Consider the following 21136-nt stretch of genomic DNA (forward strand, 5'->3'; position numbering starts at 1 on the left):
GCCGGGCTGGGGCGCGGGCTGCGCCCCCATTGGAAGGCGGGGGCGCCTAGAGCCGGCCCCCTAAGTGACACACACACAGAGAGACCCTGCCGGAAAGAGAAATCTGCAGGCTGGGCTGCACAGGGAGGCTACGCCAGGCGCCCACGCCGTCGGGTCACACAGGTTGGCGCACAGCTGTCGGGGCGAGAGGAGGCGGAGAAAAATCCGCGCCACTGAGGAGTCCGAACCGAGGTAGCCCACAACCCCTCCCCATGGCTAGACAACCCCCCCTCTCCGCTTTTCCCTGGACAACAGCGCTGCTACTGCCTTCCCTTCCTGTGGTTCCGGATCTACCTCCCATCTCGTCCCTTGGGGTTTTTCTTTTTTTAAACTTCGAAGGAACTGAAAGAAAAGGAACACCCTGGGGAAAGGGCCCAAGAGGAAACTCGCCTTTCTTGGGGCAAATGGGACCAAGGAAACGCGGGAAGGTGTGTGTGTGTGTGCGCGCGCGGGGTGAGCTGTCCTGTCGCGGGGCGCAGTAAATATAGGGACTGGGCCAAGGTAATCTGTCCTGTCCAATTTAACATTCAACATCCGCGTGGCAATTGGCCTGTGGAGGGAGCGCCAAGTCTCTTCCGGCGGTCACCTGTCCGCGAGGAGACGCAGGTCTTTCGCGTACCTTTGGCAAGACAAACCCTCGGACGCAGCTGCTTGCCATTACCAATGTGGGCGTAGGACGAGGTATGCATGTTTAGTAGTAGTAGAAGTAGTAGTAGTAGTAATAATAGGTAGCGATAATAGTAGTAATAGGTAACAGTAATATCCAGAGGCGAGTATTATTGCAATGTGTGGTTATGGCCACCACCTTAGATGGCTTGTATAACATGGATATAAAACAGCCTGCGAAAGCGGCATCTCAAAGCTAGGCTCGTGATCTTACCTACTGGGATATTATTATTATTATTATTATTATTATTATTATTATTATTATTATATTTCTTGCTCCTATTATGTGTCTCTGGTTAGTTAAAAGGGCTTTTGAGTTTCGTTTTTTCCTCCTGCATCTTAATTTTCTTTATTTCTTCTTCTTATAGTGACTCCCCGGGGACACTCGCGAGGAAAAGGTGTGCGTTTTTGTTGGGCTCCGGCGAGCGCTTCTGTCTGTCTTTCAGGGAACCCAAAAGAAGGTAAACCACTCTGGCTCTTCCGGGGAGCTCTCTTAAAATAAAAGCGATCGAAAGGGTTTCGTGATTAGTGTCAATGACCGTTTCTGAAATTCGTGGGAAGCTCCTTCGCTGTCCCTAAGCGCCGGTCCCTCCGTCCTCTCTGGGGAATAGTAACAGGGGTGGCAAAGGGCAGCTTAGGGAGGCTCTGCCGGAGAGCCCGGTAAGGGGGGCGTTGTTCCCAAGCTCTGTTCTCCCCCCACAAACAAACATAAGAAGCCAGCAAGTCCCTGCTCCTGATTTCTTGGGTGGGGAGGGACCGGGGCTGCAGAGCACTGTAAGTAGTGCAGTAACCCGGTGGAAGTTCCCTTTCCACTCAAGAACAGATTAAAGAAGGCTTTTATGTTTTTATTAGGGGGCTCTTGGGCAAGGGGTTTCCCCTCGAGGGTGACCTCGGCTCGGTTTCAATCCGAGAGAGTTAATGTTCCCATTGAAACCAACGGATTTTAATGTGCCCTCTTGTTATCAGGCGGTGGTCGCTTTGTCAATGCAGCCATCGATGTAGCATTTATATTCGGTGTCTGTGCAATATAAACGGAAGACACGAGGTTTGTGACTGCCTCGGTTTTTGCCAGCCTGTCAATAATTTTTCTTATGAGGCAAGGAGGCTTCACAGCCCCTCCATTTGTGTGTTTTGCTGGAGCCCAAGAAACGCCGAAGATCCTCCTTCGTTTAGGGAGTGAAAGAATTAGAGATGAAGGTGTGAAACAGATTTTTCAAGGCAAATAAAAATAAAAATGGAACGTTGACTAAACAATTCCTCTAAATAGATTTGATGCAAATAAATATCGATAAGCTTGCAGTGCGATTAGTTTACGGTGAAATTAGTTTACTGCAAGGTTGCATGATATTCTATTATTTCTTCATTATAAACGTTTATTGCAAAACTTGTAGATATTACCATTGGAAAAGAAAAAAAACTTTAGCATTTACGTGTCCTCGGACTGCAATTCTGCACACACTCGACGGGGAATGTCTCCTAACTGAACTCAATGGCGTTTACTTCTGAGTAGACGAACTAACCAGGAGACACGGGCACAGCAATCTGCACCTACCTTTTATCCGCAACTCATTATTGTGGGAGCCAACGCGATCAACTCTCGAGCCAGATATTTCCTGACGATTTAGATTCGCTGCTTGGGCGGCAGCCCGAAGAATACTTAAAGTTCAGTTGAACAACAGCGCTATTTCCTTTTCAGTAAACAGGCCTAGGATCGGCTGAAAATCTACAGCAGCAGATTGAGTGAGAAAGCAGCCTAGTTCACGTGACAAGTTATAAAGCCCTTTTAACTGGTTGCAACAAAAGCAAAAGTACCCCGTGGACCTTAAACACGGGAATACTTTCATTGTGGCCAAAAACTTTCTGGGACTTGGGTCTTCACCACAGAGACGCTGAGACGCCCAAGAAGCGGGTCACCTAAGCCGATAGCGGGGCGTGTGTGTGTATGCAAAAATAAATAAATGCTGTGGGGGTTTTTTTTATTAACTACAGGCACACAACAAAAGACTTGGCAATGCAAAACAGCAGCAGATGTGTCAAAACAAGCACAGCGAATACATCGTTGGCATGTAGCCCTAGGAGGGAGGCCTGGTCGTCAATGCGGCCCGCGAGCCGGAGGAGGTTAGCCGTCTCTGGGCATCAGGACTTGGTCAAATGAATACACTATCCAACCAGCTTGACTGTGCCTGGTGATGAATAGTCATTTGGAGATCGATGGTGTAAAATGATTTTAAGCTATCAATTGACACCTCATTCAGAGCATCTAATTAACTTCTGAAGCCAACTGACCACTTCCGAGATGGTCCACAGCGTCAAATTAGCTAATTAATTTCGATTATTGCAGCTTTATGCCGGGATCAACATTTGAAGCGTCGTCGTCAGTATGTGGAGATCCTTGAGGATTTCCACAGCATTTTCGTGGGGATTTAAACGCTCTCCCTGGTTTGAGGACGTTCCCCTTTTTAGTATCTGGATTGTGTCCGTTATTCTCTTGCGCGGAGACTGACCCGTCCGGCTCAAGCCAATAGCAGCGGGGCATTGTTGGCAGACGACAGAAGGCATCGGGTTAGAAGGCGGCGCAGAGCAAGGACCCGTGGCGGGCACGGCTAATGTTGTTTGGCCCCCGAAGAGCGTTGCCCGAGTTAATACGGGCTGGCACGCGGCAGTCATCTGTATTCTGGATAGGACCGTGACCCACTTACCACTGCTTTCTGCTTGATCTTCTGGTCTCCCTTTCCAAAAAATCTAAGCTCAACTCCCCGCGACCATCTCTCCCCGCCCCCGCGCCTTTCTCTGCGTTCAGCCTATATATACTTATCCACTTAGGAAACCACTTTGTGCATCTAAGGAAGTGGGTTCTGGCCCAAGGAGATTTAGACTTCAATAAATGTGTTAGCCTTTAATCCGGTGCCGCGAGTTTCTTTGTTGTTTCTCTTTCACTGGAGTATATCCATCCAGATAGCATCTCCTGGGGAGACCTAAAATGTGCACTTTATCCTCGCGGTTTGGCCTCTCCTGGTTCCGTCCTCGGCCAAGACTAACCTACTCCAGCCCAGATCCCGCTGGTTCTACTCCCGGCAGCCTTCCTTCTGCTTGCTGAGAGAGGCCGTCTTGCTCAGGGCTGCCTGGTCCTCATTTGCCGGGGTCTGGGGACAGGGTGGAGGAAGGCGTCCAAGCCAAGCAGCCCGCCATGGGATGGGGAAACAAGGTCTGGCCAGTGGGTCTTTCCCAACCGAAGGGACCCCGTTATGGTGGGCTTGTTGTCTCTGACTGCCCCCCCCCCAGTTGGGGGAAAGGCTTCTTGAGCTGATGCTGGAACAGCTGGATTCTTCAGCTCCGCCGGGCCGGGCCAGCATAACGCAGTGGGAAGGGCCGGCGTCTGGGCAGGAGGATTTGCGCGCTCCAAGGCGTCTGGGCAGAGACTCGCACGGGGCAGGGCGCGTTCTCCCGCCGGGCCCCTTGGGGCTTACCCACGGGCAGCCTGATGCAGAAATCCTTCATTGCCTTTGGAGAGCAACGACGGCAACAACAAAACAACCGCCCTGGCCCGGCAAACGTCCTTTGTAACCGCGCCGTCGACCGCAGCGAGGAGACGTGCAGAGGAGATATTTTGAAAGTACTCGTAAAATTAATAATGCGTCTTTCTCGCCTGCGACGATCTGGAGAGGGGAGGCGGGGGGGTTGTGGAAACTTGGATTTTTTCCGTCGAGGACTGCAGAGGGTAAGCCCAGGCCGCAGAAAGGACAGCACCCTGCTCGGGTGGTTTGGGCTGGAGTTTGCGCCCCCGGGCCCCCTTTCCTTCTCCTCCGCTTACCCTTCTCCTCGGCACCTCCAGGCTCTTTCCAAACCAAGTCTCGGCTGTAACCACTCCCTTCAACTTTGAGAAGAGCTGTTTCTCCTTCCTGGCAAAGTTTCTCTTTCCACAGGCCCGGGGGGCTACCCTGGCCCTTCAGGTGGTGTTCTTTGCGCGCTAGGCCCTGCGCTGGGCTCCTCCTGCTGTTTTGTGTAGGCCTGGATAAATGTTTTGAAGGGATAAATGAGCGGGAAACAAGTCGAGCACCTCGGGCTTTTTGCGAAAACTCTCTCAAACAAACCAGATATTGAAAGAATACAGAGCTCTGATCACCCGCGCCTGGTATTTGTTGAACAGGTAAGTCCTTTGTGCACATCTCTCACCTATGCTAGGAACTAACTGGGTGGCTTTTTACAAGCTGCCTTCTCCCAGCGTCAGTCTCGCATCTGCAAAATGGGGACAATAATATCCAGCTGTCAGTAAGGATCCATTAAAGAGCTAGGGAGTAGGAGTCACGGAAGCGTACTTCAGTGATAAAGCGCAATCACTTTCATGTAGCAAACATGCGTAGGATCGCGCTTTAAAAGTGCTGTGTAAACGTTGCTGTTATTATTTGCACTGACTTGAACGGCCTGCGTAATATATTCCCTTCTGTTTTGCGCCCTGACCCAGATCATACTCGAAGGAAGTCCCAAAGGAAGCCGAGGTTTGCATTTGGACTCATTACGTCGACTCCCTTGTAGGCCCGCTTAGGACGCTAGCATTAGAAATTCAATGCTGTTTGGAAATTCTGAACATCTTTGGAGAGTCAGATGACATTAACGTAATCATTTTGAGTTGCAGGAAAACATATATATGAGATTCTAATAATTATATATTATTTTTAAATAAAAAGAAACTGAATCCCACCGGATATCTCTGACCTTCTTGCGCTCATCGGTTGCATCTTTTAAAATACAGCTGCTTGACTCTCACTGGTTTGAATGGCACCAAACTGCGCCACGAGGCTCTCTGTTTTCTTCGCCAGGACTTGGAGAGTTTGATATTGGATCCCATCTATGCGCGTCGCCGACTTTCTTCCACCTCGGATCTCAAACCTTTAAACCGTACTACTTTTAAAATTTCTTCAAAAACAAAACCCTATCATTTTGCCGAACTCTTGAGGCTGAACGGGGAGGGGTGTGGAAGAAGCCACGCTCCCCTTGTCTCCAAGCCTCCCTCTTTGCGCGCCTCCTCGCGCTAGGTGTGGGTCGGGATTTTTTTTTTGGGGGGGGGGGGACACACACGGAGGGCGCTGCTCTTAATGGTTATTGTCTCCAGCCCATTAGCTTTTTTTCGCTGCCCGCTCCTGGTTTGAGCGCTGCCTCGTTGTCCCAGCCGCGCTGCGCACTGTTTAGACAAGGGATTAAGGTAATGGATGGAGCCGGAGTCCGCCCAAGCGAGGGGGATGTTGGCTGGAGCCGCGGCCGGAGCAGGAAGCCCTGTCGCCGCAGAAGGGATCCCCCACCCTCGTGGCCTCTAATGGCTCCATCAGCCCCGCAGGCCGGGGAGAAGACCCGGCAGAGCCGACACGTCCGGCTGCTAATGGCCCCGAAACAAACAAGCAAATAAACAAACAACATCCAAGTCCCCCCATTTTAGCGAGCTCGGCGCCTTTGATCAGCTTTGGGAAGCTTCCGCGGGTCTGTAAACCTGGAAGCCAGGAACGCGAGACGAGGCATCTCACTAGGTGGCCTTAGAAAAGCTAGGATTCTTTCGGCCCTCCCCGTCTAACAATCTGGGGAGAACAGCCGATCTTGGAGGGTCGCCCCGATTTCTCTCCAGCAGCGGCAAGGTAGATCTTAAGCAGGGTTTCTTGGAAGCCAAAAGTTCCCTTGAAACTGACGGCGTTTTTTCGACTGGTCATATTTTTCCATTATATAATATATACATATATGTTATATTTCTGTTTAGATGTGCCAACGTGTGTTGAGCAGACCTCTCTCCTAAAAAAAGGCACCCCTTATTCGTTGACACGAAGGAAGGAGCGCCTCTTTCAAAATAGCGCTTGCCTCCTGCAGTTTTACGGTAATAATACATTAAAACAAACGCGACGTAGACCGATTAATCTGAGGCATCTTTTTAGTTCATCAAAATATTCTCAGTGGATTAATTTGCCGGACTACCGTTGCAGCCCTAGAGGTACTTAATTAAAAATAACGGCTACCCATTCACAAAAATCTTCCGCGAGAATTCGAACTTCCCTCCTAATTGGAAGGGCGGGGAAATTAATTCTGTGCCTGCAATCCTATGTTATGCTTTCTCGGTGTTGACTCGAGTCTCGCCCTGGGTCAGTATGCATGGGATTGCTGTCTAAGGCGCGCAAACTGTGAGTAACGCAGGGTCTGGAAAAGTTGTTCGGGTGACTTAGCCCTGTCAAGTCATCTGAATTCTGAAATGTGCGCCCTTTGGAAGACTGAGCGCCCCCCGCCCACCATCAATCCCGGGACCTCTGCGCCCACAGCCCCACGTATCTAATGCAGCCATGCGCACCTTCAGAGACCGCTCAATCTTCCAGCTCCTTCCCCCTTCCAAATCCGGTCCACGAATCTTATTAGTTTTATTTTTATTATTTTATTGGTTAGTATTTGCGCCACTGACATTCATTGCAAACCTCCTTCAGCACATGGTATGGAAAGGCGGAAGTAATTAATAAACTAAGGCATAGAAATGGTCAGAGCGATACAATCCGCGCGATCCAGAAGAGAGAAAATTAAGCGCTTTCTTATCCTACTGATTCAAAAGCGACAGTTTAAGGAGGTTTAAAGATTGCCCATTAAAAACAATGAGACTTCACCTTGCTTAACACCGATTAGATCGGGTCGCTGCTTTATCAGGACCCTTTGACTTTTTATAGCCCGAACCTAAACTCTTTATCTGGGGAGGAACAACTTCTCACTAGGTGTTTGCTTCAGATATCTAAGCAGGAATGCTAAAACGTTGCAGTGATTATATCCCACAGCAAAATGTGATTTCCCATGCAAGCAAATAGGTACGGGAAAATCTGGTGGTTTGGAAGCAACTAGATTCCTATGGGAAAGGGACACCCATCTCTTTCTCCCTCGCTCTCGGATTGTGTGCGTACACGTGTGAATGTTGTTCATGCCAGCTGGAAGGCAAAAGAGAATCATTTTTAAATTACAGGTATCTGTATTTTCGGGACAGCGGTTGCCTAATGGGCTTTAGCTTCTCGATTTCGCAGCCGGCATTGTTCACCTTGGAACCCAGAGCAGAGCTGGTTCATTTGGTTAGTTTTTAAAAAGCGAATAGGGCAGCACTTCCTTTGGCGAATTTCTTTTGGCTTAGTCTGCTCTCTCCTCGCATTTAAAAGACTTCCACGTGAGGTCCGAGCAATTGCTAGCGGGCATCCCTGGAGCAGTTAAGGCAGGCGACGCGGATTGAAACACAGGCGTAGCCCCCGGTTTGATGCTGGCTTAACTGTTCCTCACTAAAATTCACTCAGCGGGTTGGCAAGACATTGGCCAAAGGGAAGAGTTTTGAATTTCCATTGATTTCATTGGGAAATTAAGCAGATACTTTAAAAGCCTTTGCCCCTGAAAGCGGGAACGGAGGCGCGTTTACTCAAAAGTAGGTTGTAGACAGTCAGTTTATTTATTTATATTTTATATACCGCTTACCATTACAAATAAATCTAGAAGCGGTTTACGAAGGAAGAAATAAAAGCACACTGAAACATTTAAACCGTTCCATTTTTAATAACAATAACAATAACAATAACAACAGGCATGAAACAAAGCCAACATTAAATAAACCACGGGTATGTGGCTGCGTGGAAAGTAGCGACTAAAACATAATCGTTAGATAAGACAAGGTTACAAAACAAGGACCCTGTTATACCAAGGGAGAATAATCCGGCTATTCAACAATAACAACAACAACGTATATCAACATTATTAGAGGGCTGTAGAATCAGAGAGGAGGTGTTTAATGGACTTCGGAAGCACCCAGCGCTTTCTCCGTCGAGGAGCGCGGGGGCGCTCCAGAGGGCAGGGGCCACCACCAACAAGGCACACTTCCACCTGTTGTCGCCTGAGGGCATTCCACAGCTCATAGCATCATAGAACTGCACAGTTGGAAGGGACCCCCAGGGTCATCTAGTCTAACCCTCTGCAATGCAGGAATCTCAACTAAAAGCATCCATGGCAGATGGCCATCCAACCTGTGTTCAAAAACCTTCAAAGAAGGAGTCTATGACCGGCATAGGCAAACTCGACCCTCTAGATGTTTTGGAACTACAACTCCCATGACCCCTAGCCAGGGATGGTGGGTATTGTAGTCCCAAAACATCTGGAGGGCCGAGTTTGCCTATGCCTGGTCTACCACCTCACCGGACTTTCAGTTCAGAGGGGCTTACTCCTAGGTAAACGTGCACAGCATCGCACCCTGAAAGCGCAGCAGTGGTTTGGCAGCCTTGGAGTCCAGCAACGTCTGGAGAGTCACAACTCTCATCACCCCTGACCATGGACCAGGCCGGATTGAAGCCCTTTGCTTTGGGCTGGATCGTGTCCCCACGGCCTGAAGCAAGTGAGCCCCATTGGATTTTAATGCATTGCACTTCCGTGGCCACAGCCGTCGGGGCATTGTCTCTCCCAGGCCCCCGAGGAGATAAATTGGAGCGTCCCCTCCCTTCCCGTGCCCCCTCTTTCCCCCCATCCAGTCCAGTGGGTCTAAGGACCTCGCCTGGAGCGGGCGGCGGCGCTGGCTCTCCCTCCCTCCCATCCCGGCTCCATATTTACACAGCGCCTGCCCTTGTGTAAACTCGGCCCGGGCCGTGGTTATTCTCAGGCCGGTCTGTTTGTCGTTGCCTGTCAGCAGCGCCCGATGAGAAAGTGCCCTTCCCGGCGCTCCGCCCGCGCTGATTTATGTGGGAACCTCACGAGGGAATGTGGACGGAGCGTCCGGGCGGACGCGCCCACGGGGGGCAGCAGCAACTGCTGCGAAGCCCAGGGAGGCCCTCGGGTGGACGCCTTCGCTGCCAGGCAGTCCAGCCCCTCTGGCAGCCACCTCCGCAGAGAACACTGGTCATGTGGACCGACCGCAGGATCTCGAGGGGGGCAGCCAGTGTGGCCTAATGGTTAGAGCATTGGACTACGACCTGAGAAAGTGACCTGCGACTGGGTGACCTTGGGCCAATCACCATCCTTTAGGTTAACCTGCTTCACAGGTTGTGAGGATGAACTGGGGTGGAGGAGAACCATGTAGAACCACCTTGAAATCCTTGGAAGAGAAAGGTGGGGTGTAACACTCATAAATAAAAATATATGCGCTTAAAACACATTCCACACCTTCAATGAATTCTGAGCACTGTAGTTTACCTCTCACAGAGTTACAATCCCCGCAGCCTTTAACAAACTACAATGCCCATAATTCTTTGAGACAGAGCAGATCACAAGGAACACACAGGCTGATTCCCCCAACTCCTTCCTGCCACTGCTTCCTACCTCACATCACCTGCTGCCTCACTCTGTCCTAGTTATTGCAGAAGATGAAAACGTAGTTTCCCCAACTGGTACCTTTTACAGTGAAATCTGATTCCTCCCAACACGGAGCTAGAAACCTGATTTTCCAAACCAGCCCACTTATTACAATACAGTGGTACCTTGGGTTAAGTACTTAATTCGTTCTGGAGGTCCATTCTTAACCTGACACTGTTCTTAACCTGAAGCACCACTTCGGCTAATGGGGCCTCCTGCTGCCGCATGCCGCCGGAGCACGATTTCTGCTCTCATCCTGAAGCAAAGTTCTTAACCCGAGGTACTATTTCTGGGTTAGCGGAGTCTGTAATCTGAAGCGTATGTAACCTAAAGCATATGTAACCCGAGGTACCACTGTAGTTTAGTTTGAAGTGTAGTCACATGTCATGATCATCTGCTGACTAGTTTTTGCGTTATCATTACAGATAATGAAGAATTCACACACAGTCTGCACCATAATATTCTGCATGGTTATTTAAAAAAGGAATTGTACACGTCTGTAGTTATGCAGAAGTTATCTATGTTTGTGATTAAAATAAAGCAAAGGAGTGACAAGATTGAAGATGGTCCTGAAAATTTTTATTCCAAAACATCATAGATAAAATCCGCCTTTCCACAAATTTATTCAGTTGCTTGTCATCACTCATTCTTCTGTACTATATTAATTTAGGCAATATTACTATGTTCCATATTCTACTAAGCCCACTCCCCCAGTTTCATGCTATCCAGATCCTGGCACCAGTAAGAAGATTAAGAACCATTTCCAAGCCAACTCAGTTGTTTTGCTCAACTGCTCTCTTTTGCAGAGAAATCTCATTCCCCCAGTGCTGAATTAGACAATTGATTTCCTAAATGAGTCCACTTATTGCAATAGTTTATGCAGTTTGAACTATAGTCGCATGTCAGAATCACCTATTTATTCATTTTTGTGTTATCACAGATAAGGAGCAACACATACACACACAACCATGCATGCACGCGCACACACACACACACACACACACGAACACACACACTCTATGTCATAACTTTCTGCATTATTATTTTTTTTTACGAAAAGAACTGACCTTTTTAAAGGAGCCAAACATTACTTGTTGTATCATTCCTATGGATACACTCATCTGAACAGCAGCAGCAACAACAACAAAAGTCAGTGGATCATACTCTTTTCCTTAGCAATACTAACAAGACAGGGAAAATATGTAAACCCATTGCATCATCGTCATTGTTCTTATTACCATCATCATCATCATCTACCTGCCCTTCATCCTTAGGTCCCATGGCAGATTACAACTATTAAGACACAGTGTTAAAAACACTTAAAACAACTTGCACATGCAACGTGGCAATGCTATTCCCACTGTCCCATTGCTTTGGGGTTATGACTGCTGGACCCAGGACAGTTCAATTTTAGCACTAAAAAAAGAAAAAACTGTATAAGCCTGAGGTTTTCTGCTGCTATAGACCAGGAGTAGGAAACCTAAGGCTCATGGGCCACAAGCAGCCCACAGGGGTCATTTAACTGGCCCATGAGCCGCCCCCGAACTGAGCTGCTTGCTCTGCGAGTTCCCGCGCGCTGCGCTATGATGCAGCGTGGCATGGGGACTCGCTTCCACAGCGCCAGAAATTGTGTCTGTGCATGTGCAGACACTGTAAATTGTGTCTGCACAGACGCCGGAGGGATCTCCACTGGAGTGAACCGGCCCAGGTGAGGTAAACCTTGCCAACCCCTGCTATAGACTCTTCAGCTCATACAATGTGTTTATGTGTCTGTTTGTAACATGGTACCCTGGTCTCCTAAGGCAGCCCGCAAGTTTCTCATGAATGGCCACTCAATGAACACTGAGGCATATCTAGCCCAGCCCAAATGCTTAGCCAGTTCTTCATGCTAATTGGAAGGATATCAGTTCTGGAAAAATCACTCTCAAGTTTTCTGAAATTCATTGACAGCATTCAAATTTGGACATTCCTTAACACATCATTGGGGAAGAGGCAGTCAATGACATGGGAAATCCCTTCCTGAGAGATGACACCAAGTGGCCTTTCTCTTGCCTGGATCTGGATGGAGATCACCAACGGCAGAATTATTCAGGGTAACCACCAAACATTTCAGGCCACTGCAGTCTTCTAGAAAACGTTAGAAATGTACAATATGATGAGTTAAGTGAGATGAGCTCTTTCGTAAGGCCCAGCCTTTTAAAGGCTTTGGGATAAGCAGCAGTTGCAGTTGCACATGCCCAAGCCTGCCTAGGCCCCCTGAGATGATCTCTCCTTGCATTCTGGAGGATCTTGCTTTCTCTGGAGTTACAGTCCAAGAAGCTGCTTCTTAAACCGAGCTTTGCTGGGAGAAGAAGCCCATTCTTTGATTCATTACTGTGGCTCTTTCTTTAGCTCATTCAGCAGTTGTAAAACAATAAATAAAACTGATTTCATTCCTATACAAAGGAAGGTGTATCTGTTGAGTACTGAGGATAATAACAGCACAGTCCAAACCCAAGATCTGTCGGGATGACAGTTTGGATTTGGTGGGTCTTGTTTCCCACCCCCTCACCCCCACCCCACCCCGCTGAGCCAGGGCTCAGCTGGGGCTATGCTGGTAGAAGCCTCTCACCCCGACCGAGTTGTAGATACAGCAGTGTAAATCCCTCACTCTGGCTCAGTCAATGCTCAGCCAGCAGAAATTAAGATGGCTCCTAATAGCTTTATTTGCTCTATGTTGGCTCCTGGTAATTAAAAAACCAGACCAAATTTACATACTAATAATCTATTTTGTTCCTAAACTAATGTTACTGGTCATGCAAATTATTATCATTATTTAGTAAATTCCTATACCACCCTTCAACCAAGGATCACAGGGCAGTTTACAACATAAAAATACAAAAATACACAACATAGTAACAAACAAAAACAGTACCCCACACCACACTTTAAAAGGTCATATATGGTTTAATTAGCCAAAGGCCTGGGAGAAGAGGAATGTTTCTGCCTGGCGTCCAAAGATATGTAAGGAAGGTACCAGGTGAGACTCCCTGAGGAGAGCATTCCACAAGCTGGGAGCCACCACAAAAATGGCTTATGAGGTTTACAGGTTGGAAAATGGGGTTAATATTCTTCCTTCAACATTTGGTTCAGCTTTACGCCACTTCTAATTCTTCCTTCTGGTAGTTCTGGCTCACTCATTAGTGAAAAAGCACAGGAACAGCAAGGCCAGGAAAGGCAAACTGGGTGTCTCCAAGCATATCAGTTCATTGATGGATAAGGAAACATCACTTTCTGCAGAGCAGGCAACTGGGTAGCAAATTCCTCAGTACCAGAATCCATTGGCACTGCTGTGCTATCTTTTAAAATCCACATGGCACAACTGCATCTTCTACTGAGTTATCTTTGCTGTGGCCCCCGATGCATCTTCCATGCTGAGCTTGGAGAGAACATAAGCCCAGATTCAAAAAAGTTCAAGACTTTGATTGGCAGAGTGCAAGGTGTGGACTAAGACAGGCAAACTCAAGGCCTGAGTGAAAACAAGTATAAATATAGAATCCCCTTTTAGCCTTTCAGGTGATTAAATGGGGAGGGGGAAGAACAATGAAGGCCGCCTTGAGTTCCTTGGAGGAAAAGGTGAAATATAAATGCAATAAATAAAAAATAAGCTTACATCCAATATCCTTTCCAGAAGAGGATAAACCTGCATCCCACCCACCTTCAAACCACATCCCAGAGAAAAGGGAAAAGAGAAGAAAGGAGAAAGAAAGCCAAGTTGGGGTGGGGGGGGGCGGAGAGAGACTTTGTTTAAGGAAGAGAGTCTCCCAGCCGTTCACTTAAAGGATGAAGCAGTAGATATGCTTCACCAACCCTCTCCGTTCCTCGTTTGACTGATTCTTTGCTCACCTTGGACTGTGCAGACTGGAAAATGCAAAAAGAAGCTTGTAGGGGAAAATGCATGTCAGATTGAATCCGATTTATTTGTGGTGGCTGGGAATGTCCTTATTTTTAAGAGTTTATTTTTAGAAATTTTTGAATAGGGCTTAGGGCAGGGAGCTTTTAAGGGTGGTTGCAATAACATTAGTGATGGTGGGCAGAGCTGATGTGTAAAAGCTGTCCTCAAAATCCAATTACAGGAGTGCGAAAAGGTCACGTTGTCGTTGAGTCAAAGCAGGGTAGGAAATGCCTGCACCAGGGAACCGCTGCTGGCTGATTTTATATGGAATATTTCATGCCAGTTGTATATGCAAGCTCCATGCAGCCTCCCAGTTACAGACTGTTAAAAGCCCGTTAAGACTATTCCTCTTCTGAAAGAGGGTTGCTCGTAAATCACATCTGAGCAGCTTGTTAGATCACAGCTCTCCAGTGTCTGAGGCTCAGTTCCCATAAAGCACACTACAATACGTGAGGACCCAGCTGCCTGCTGCTCACTCAGCATTCACCGGCCTCGACCAAGTGGTTGAAGTTAGGAGGCCTATGAGAAATGGTTGATGTGAGCTGAGTGACAGCAGCCAACGTAAGGGCTCTGTGCTTTCAACAGCTGCATAGCAGGCAACAGAGTCAGCTTTTCCCATTGCTTCATCTCTCTTGCCTGGCAAGGCAGCATTCGCAGAATTTATGCCGTTCATTCAGTTTTACAGGAACTCAGCAGTGGTGGGTGGGCTAATAGGTACACAGCAGCAGCCTTAGGGGGAGCAAGAGGAACCCTGCAATTTGCATGGAAGGGTAAACTGAACTAGGCTGATTTTGGTACCAGTTTGTTGAAACCACTGGAAGAACAGTGTCTGCATGTGTCAGAATGGGGGGGGGGGATGGGAATTTCAGCCAATAAAAATGTAAATGACCTGGTGAGTGTTTTATTGTTCAATAAAATGCACAGCTTAGTTTGCTGTGTGTACAGTAGTTGGTGGGTTCTCTGCCAGATGCTGCTTCAGAGACTCCGCCTTTCTCTTCTCTTGAAGAAGTTGGAGATGGCTGGAGAGTATTTTCTGCCTCCATGGTCCTTCTGCCCATCATTCTTTCTCACGAGGCAACTATAGTCCTGATTCCTCTAGCTGGCCCTTCCAGACGTCCTGTCTATTGAGCATCCATCTTGATTTGTTTGCAGGAAGGGTAGATGATGTTGGCTATTTAAAGAGGATTCACTCTGATTTGTTTGCAAGATGTTAAAATGATGTTGCTTCAAAGCGTTTTCCAGTACACTTTCCCATCACGTTCCTTATTACAAGACATCCTATCTTTTGGTGAAGCATGTTGGTTGCGCAAGACCCCCAATTGGCCAATTGGCTTTAATTGTGCAACCTGGATCCCAGCTGAAAATAGCACAGGTAAGGGTGAAGGGAAGGGCTGTTGAAGCAGCAGCAACATAATACACAGTCTATGGTTGGCTCCAGATGCTTAAGAGATGCATATGAAAAGTCTACGGACAAATCAGGCTTGCAAGTGGCTGTTTTGGCGCATTATTTATTTATCTAAACAGGCTCACACAATCACATACACATACACAAAACCAGATGTAAAAACAATGAGACAATGAAACACAATAAAAATCATCGTAAAAATAAAATCAACAGCAGGAAAGAGGAAAGAAAGAATGCTAAGCAATAAATAATGCAGCAGACAAAAAGAAAAATTTCCTGAACAACAACAAAAATGTTTTGACATAATGCTGGAAGGCCAGACCTGCGTAAGTTAAAAGGCCAGAGGCAATGGCTGGAAAAGTCCCTGTCCTGTGTACCCACTTGCCTAAATTGCCAGGGGGCAGGAGATCTAGAGAAGGACCTCAGGTGACTACCAAGAGTGTTGCCACATTCAGAATCCTGAAAGAAGGTGGTCCCTATGACTGGGGAAGGACTGTAGCTCAGTGGCATATTTATTTATTTCCAGAGGAATATCTGGGCTAGTTTCTTGCAGCAAAAACAACAAGGAGGCCACCTCTCAATCATCACTATTTTCTGAAAGGGATTCCGTTACATACTGGAAAGTTAAGTTTATACAACTGAAGGGCTCTGTTGCTCTACAGCAGCCTTTACCAACCCAGTGTCCTCCAGATGGCATTGGACTACAACTCCCATCAGCCCCAGCCAGCACAAGAAAGGACAACATGTCCAGCCATCCTCACTAGGGAGCATGATGGGGAAAGCTTCACCTGCAGAATGTCATGCAGCTGTAAAATGCACAGGAGCCCTACCAGAAACAAGGAGGCAGCCCTTCTGTTCTGTATACATCCACCCGCTTAAGTCATGTACGAGCATGACTTGGAGTAACGGCTGTATTTTGAACACTGAGAAAACAGTGCAGAGAGAAGCTTCTATTAATATCCTTTTTTAAGAGTGGGAGATCCTAGTCATGGTTTGGCTCTCAGGCTGTGAAGCTTGAAAGCCCGAGGAATTGTTTGTCATGCAGAAGAGAAGGTAGCTAAATTTAATTTGCAGTATAAACAGACCAACATTACGTGCCACTTCCTGGGAATCGTTTCGGATACATTGTGGATGTGAAGGATCCCTGCAGACAATATAAAGGACAAAGGTAAGAGGAAATACGTGTTTCTGAGAAACTTGCAGCTCGCTGTTCTCTGTTTTCATCACCTTCTGAATAACTGCATATAATATTTATGCTTTCCTGCCATACAAAGTAGTTTTCAGTGGTGAAGAAGACACCAGTAGCTTTCCATGTCACTTTAAATGTGTTGGTTACAAGAGCAAACTCCCATATAGTAGACATTTTGATCGGTGGCCCTTGGACAGATGTGGTCAACATGGTACCCCCCAGCTGCTGTGAACTTGAACTCCCGTTACCCTGCCCATTGGCCAGGCTGGATGGGGCTGAAGACAGCTGTATTCTAGGAACAAGTGTGGGACCCCACATTGGCTGTCACTGCCCTAGAATATCAGCAAAAAACATTTTTGCTCACAACCAACTTCTTGGAACAAAACATGGTACAGCGTTATGAGCTTTCTCTTTTTAAAGTGGGTTTGCTCTTATTTATGCCATTAACTTCTCATCCTATTCTGCTTTATTTTTCTCATTTTTTCCTACTGCATCCCCACTTTGTTTCTCCTTGAGCTCAGTTCCCTAACATTGGTACATCTCACCTCTCCATGAGGTTAAAGTGCTTCTGTAACTAGTCAGTAGTCTCTCTCCCCCAACCCATCCACCCCGCTTTATGCCATGGCAATTTAAAATATTGTATTTTTTCAGAAGTCAGATACTTGCACTACAAGGACAAATCCTTGTGTGAAGGTCACTGGCTGTTTGGTTGTGTATACCAGTGGTTCCCAATTAGGGGTTCGGGGACCTCTGGGGATCTGCAGAACACACCCAGGGAGTCTGCGGCCCCATCCTTTGCCTCCCCCCCCAACTAGTTTTTGTCATTTCTGCATGGTAATATCACAAATTTTATGGTCTGTTTTAGCGCCTTGCAATTTTTCAATATACTGGGCCAAAATCTGTTTTGAAATCACACAATGATAACGATTTTGACCAGGCAATATGCAGCGATATATTGCTCCTTGTATGAGAGAGAGCAGCACAGCCAATTTCAAGGCATCGCTGATATCGCAGTATTATCTCAGCTGATAACGCTGCTGATCTGAGCTGCCTTCCCTCACACTGAGGGAAAACAGGGCAGCCCATTGCAAGGTGCTCCCTTCCCCTCATGCTGAGGGAGAACATGGCAGCTGATCACCCTCACTTTAAGGCACCATGGCACTACCTTCCCCTGGCATGGAGGTCCACAGGAAAGCAGCAGCAGCCACTGTGGATCTGCACCTTCACCGGCTGCCACCAGAGCAGTAGCTAGGTGATCTTGCGCCCCTGGCAGAACTGTCAAGATTGCGCCCCCCCTAGCCACTGACAAATTAGCTCTTCTTTCCACCTCTCCTCCAACCCACCCCCCCCATTCAATTCACTTTCCATTTAAAACCTTTTCTTATGAGGCAATAATCAATATTTTTATTTATAGACATATTTCTGGACATATTTTAAAGCCAATTTTGCACCCCCCCTCGCCTGTGCCCCTGGCAGGGACCCACCTCACCACCCCCTCGCCTGTGTCCCTGGCAGGGGCCCACCTCACCACCCCCTTGCTACGGCCCTGACTGCCAGCACTGGCTGCCCCTCCCACTCAATCCATGTGATGGAGGTGATTCCACTTCCTCTTCTCCTCGCACCCATCCGATCTCTGCAGCTGCTCCTTCCCTCATCCCCATACCTGATCTCCAGTTTTAGGCATTGTGATATATCAGAATACCATGTTTAGCTGCTGATACATCACAATGTTGAAAACCAGGTATCGCTCAGCCCTAGTCTGTTTTTTTAGTACAGTGGTACCTCGGGTTTCATATGCTTCAGGTTACATACGCTTCAGGTTACAGACTCTGCCAACCCAGAAATAGTACCTTGGGTTAAGAACTTTGCTTCAGGATGAGAACAGAAATCGCGTGGCAGCAGCAGGAGGCCCCATTAGCTAAAGTGGCACCTCAGGTTAAGAACAGTTTCAGGTTAAGAACGGACCTCTGGAACGAATTAAGTACTTAACCCGAGGTACCACTGTATACCTAAAATCCGTTGCTTATTAGGGGCCACCCCACATTTTGTTCAAAACATTGCTTTGCAGAGGTAACTCCCATAAAGTTATCAAAATTTTCAAAAGTCCAGGAGGTCCGTGGCTTGTCTTTTGAAAAATAGGGGGTCCTCAGAAATTAGCTAATTGGGAACATAGCAGGGCACCCCTGTACGAAAGGAAACAAACATGGTTTCACCCACGAATGCACTTTGCCCAAATCCTGCTGACAGAATGGAAATCAGCCACCGTGTCCTTGCACCAACCTTTGGGTGACCTTCCAGGGACATTCTAGAAGCCATTGGAAAGAATTTCTCATTGTATTATCTAGGAGTTTCCAAGGAATTAGTCAGCAGGCTGGAATCGGGCTGCTTCCCCCCCCCCCCCGCCATCTCTGGAGCTGGACCGATCCGAGAGAAATGTTGCCAGGGTGACAGCAAGATGTGATGGATGGGCGGAGAGTGGCTGTGGAGTGGCAGGGCTGCTGGTCAGTTACCCAGGCCTGTGTTTATAAGAAGGAAGAGGCTGTTTCCTGCAGCGAACATAATGCAGCTCTAAAAATGGCAAGGGAAATACATCATGTGAGGGGAGGGCTGCTGGGGAGCTGAGGACCAGAGCGAGTCTGCAGGTCAAGGTGCCTCTGACAGGCCTTTTTAATAGGCTGTTTGCGTGAGAGCTTGCTGCTGTTTCTCTGGAGCCTGATGGCAGCTGAAGGGACAGCCAGGATTCGGGAAGGGCCTGCTCTAAATTACCTCTTTCCAGGGCGTGCTGATTTATTTAGAAAATAAATAACCAATACTCTCTATTGTTTAATGGCTGTCAATGACAATCCCTCCCTGGTGCAGCAGTCTTCTGTCGAACAAGGAGCGCCGGTCTCTGAGTCCTGGTATCGTGGACAGAGTTCATCTGTCAAGGAAACTGCAAGATGAATTTTGCTCCCAGTGGAACAGTGCGCTGCCATACCCTTATCCTCCTCTGCCTTAACTTTGGCTGAGTCAGCCCTGGAGGCAGGGAGTCCAATCCATCAGCCCAAACAGAGGAAACAGGGTCCTCAGTTCCTTTATCACCCTGTGCACCTTATAGCGCAGCTGTACAGTAAATGGGCTTCCCACAACATGCTGTAATTATGAAAGGGCCATGCATTCGTACGGCCTTTATCTGAGACCACAAAGCCATTTCCCCTTAAATCTGATCTTTTCCCCTGCAAAAGCACTCCAGGAGTTGGTGCTGGTAGAATTGAGGGCCAGTCTCAGCTACAACAGCTAAATACCATTTTACAATGCCAGGACAGATTGCAGCGCTACTCCATCCCTTTTCACAGAATAATAGACCGCATGGTAGGCGTGGTGATGGAGATGCAGCTGTCCCAGGAGATGGGCCATGAGTTGTCTTTCCCATTCTTGTTTCAAGATGATTAAGTAAAACCAAATCTCACCCTGCTTTTCTAACAAAGCCTCAAGGTGGCTTCCATGAACAGCTCACAACAATTCATATAATGCAAAAATTCCTTCTGTTGCAAATTAATACTGCCCACCCTTTGCTTTTCTGCTCTGATGGTCAATGTTTCTTCTTCGTGTGTTTCTTTTTTCCTCTGCAATTCTACTGCAAGCTGCATTTTGTTGCTGTTTGAGAACCTTTAGAAAGTTGAGATGTCTGCCAGTTAAGATGGAAGGTTCTCTTAGGGTGTCTGTGTCTTGGGAAGAAAAGACAACAAGTTGTAGCTCCAGGACTGGGGTGAGGATCCTTTTTCAAACTGAGGGCCACATTCTCATTGCGGCAGCCTTCCAGGGCCCATGTGTGGCAAAAATGAGCAAAGTAACTAATGCAAATTTTACCTTTGTAAAGTAGAGCAGCTTCTTCACACACCCCTCTCTACCCTGCCTCAGGGCAACCAAGAGGCATCATCAGAGTTCAAGGGGACATTTTAGTCAGGCAAAAAGTAGGGCTGGTGAGGGATGATGCCTGGATAGAGGTGATGTGTCTCAGGTGGAGTTTGAGTCTCAAGAGCCAGATAGAAAGGTGTGGAGGGTCACATCTGCCCCCCAGGATTGAAGTTCCTCACCTCTGTTCAGGTACAAGGAGCAGAACCAGCCCAGTTCTTTTCTTTCTCCAGCCACTGGGATCTGGCAGGTGAGTAGAATGAAATTCTGCTGGGCGTCTGGAATGATGAGCACTCACGGTAGCTGCTCAGTGTTAGAGTTGTTCAGTGAAATCCCTGGTCTGGAATTCTTTCCACTGCAAGAATGCGCTTCCAAGCTTTACTGCAAAACAGTCTTAAATACTATTTACAATATGATACATGTTACGAAATAACAAAGCAATCCACTGCAAGCAAGCAATGAGGTTGTCCTTTATTAGGTTCAGTAAATTTTCCTCTTTCTGGTCCCAGAGGGAAATCCTAAGCTTGCTCATCATTGCAGAACATCTCTGCAACCCGCTGCTTCTACCTGCCATCTCCAAGCAACCACACACACAGTTTCTCAAGCTTCAGCTTCCTGCTGTGAGCGCACTGCAGCTCCTGTCTCCGGAGATGAGTCATCAGGTAGCTTATCTCACTCTAATGGG

At 47.6% G+C, this 21136-nt stretch overlaps 1 long non-coding RNA gene across 1 annotated transcript; it reads left to right on the forward strand.

Annotated features, from left to right (window-relative positions):
- The first annotated feature begins 86 nt into the window (after window positions 1-86).
- On the forward strand, window positions 87-1230 carry LOC310677980. Its single transcript, XR_014511545.1, has 2 exons — window positions 87-231; window positions 1074-1230. It is a non-coding gene; the product is annotated as an uncharacterized lncRNA (long non-coding RNA).
- The last annotated feature ends 19906 nt before the right edge of the window (window positions 1231-21136 follow it).

Source organism: Podarcis tiliguerta (assembly GCF_965153285.1).
Source record: "Podarcis tiliguerta genome assembly, chromosome: 5".
Classification (NCBI taxonomy): Eukaryota; Metazoa; Chordata; class Lepidosauria; order Squamata; family Lacertidae; genus Podarcis; species Podarcis tiliguerta.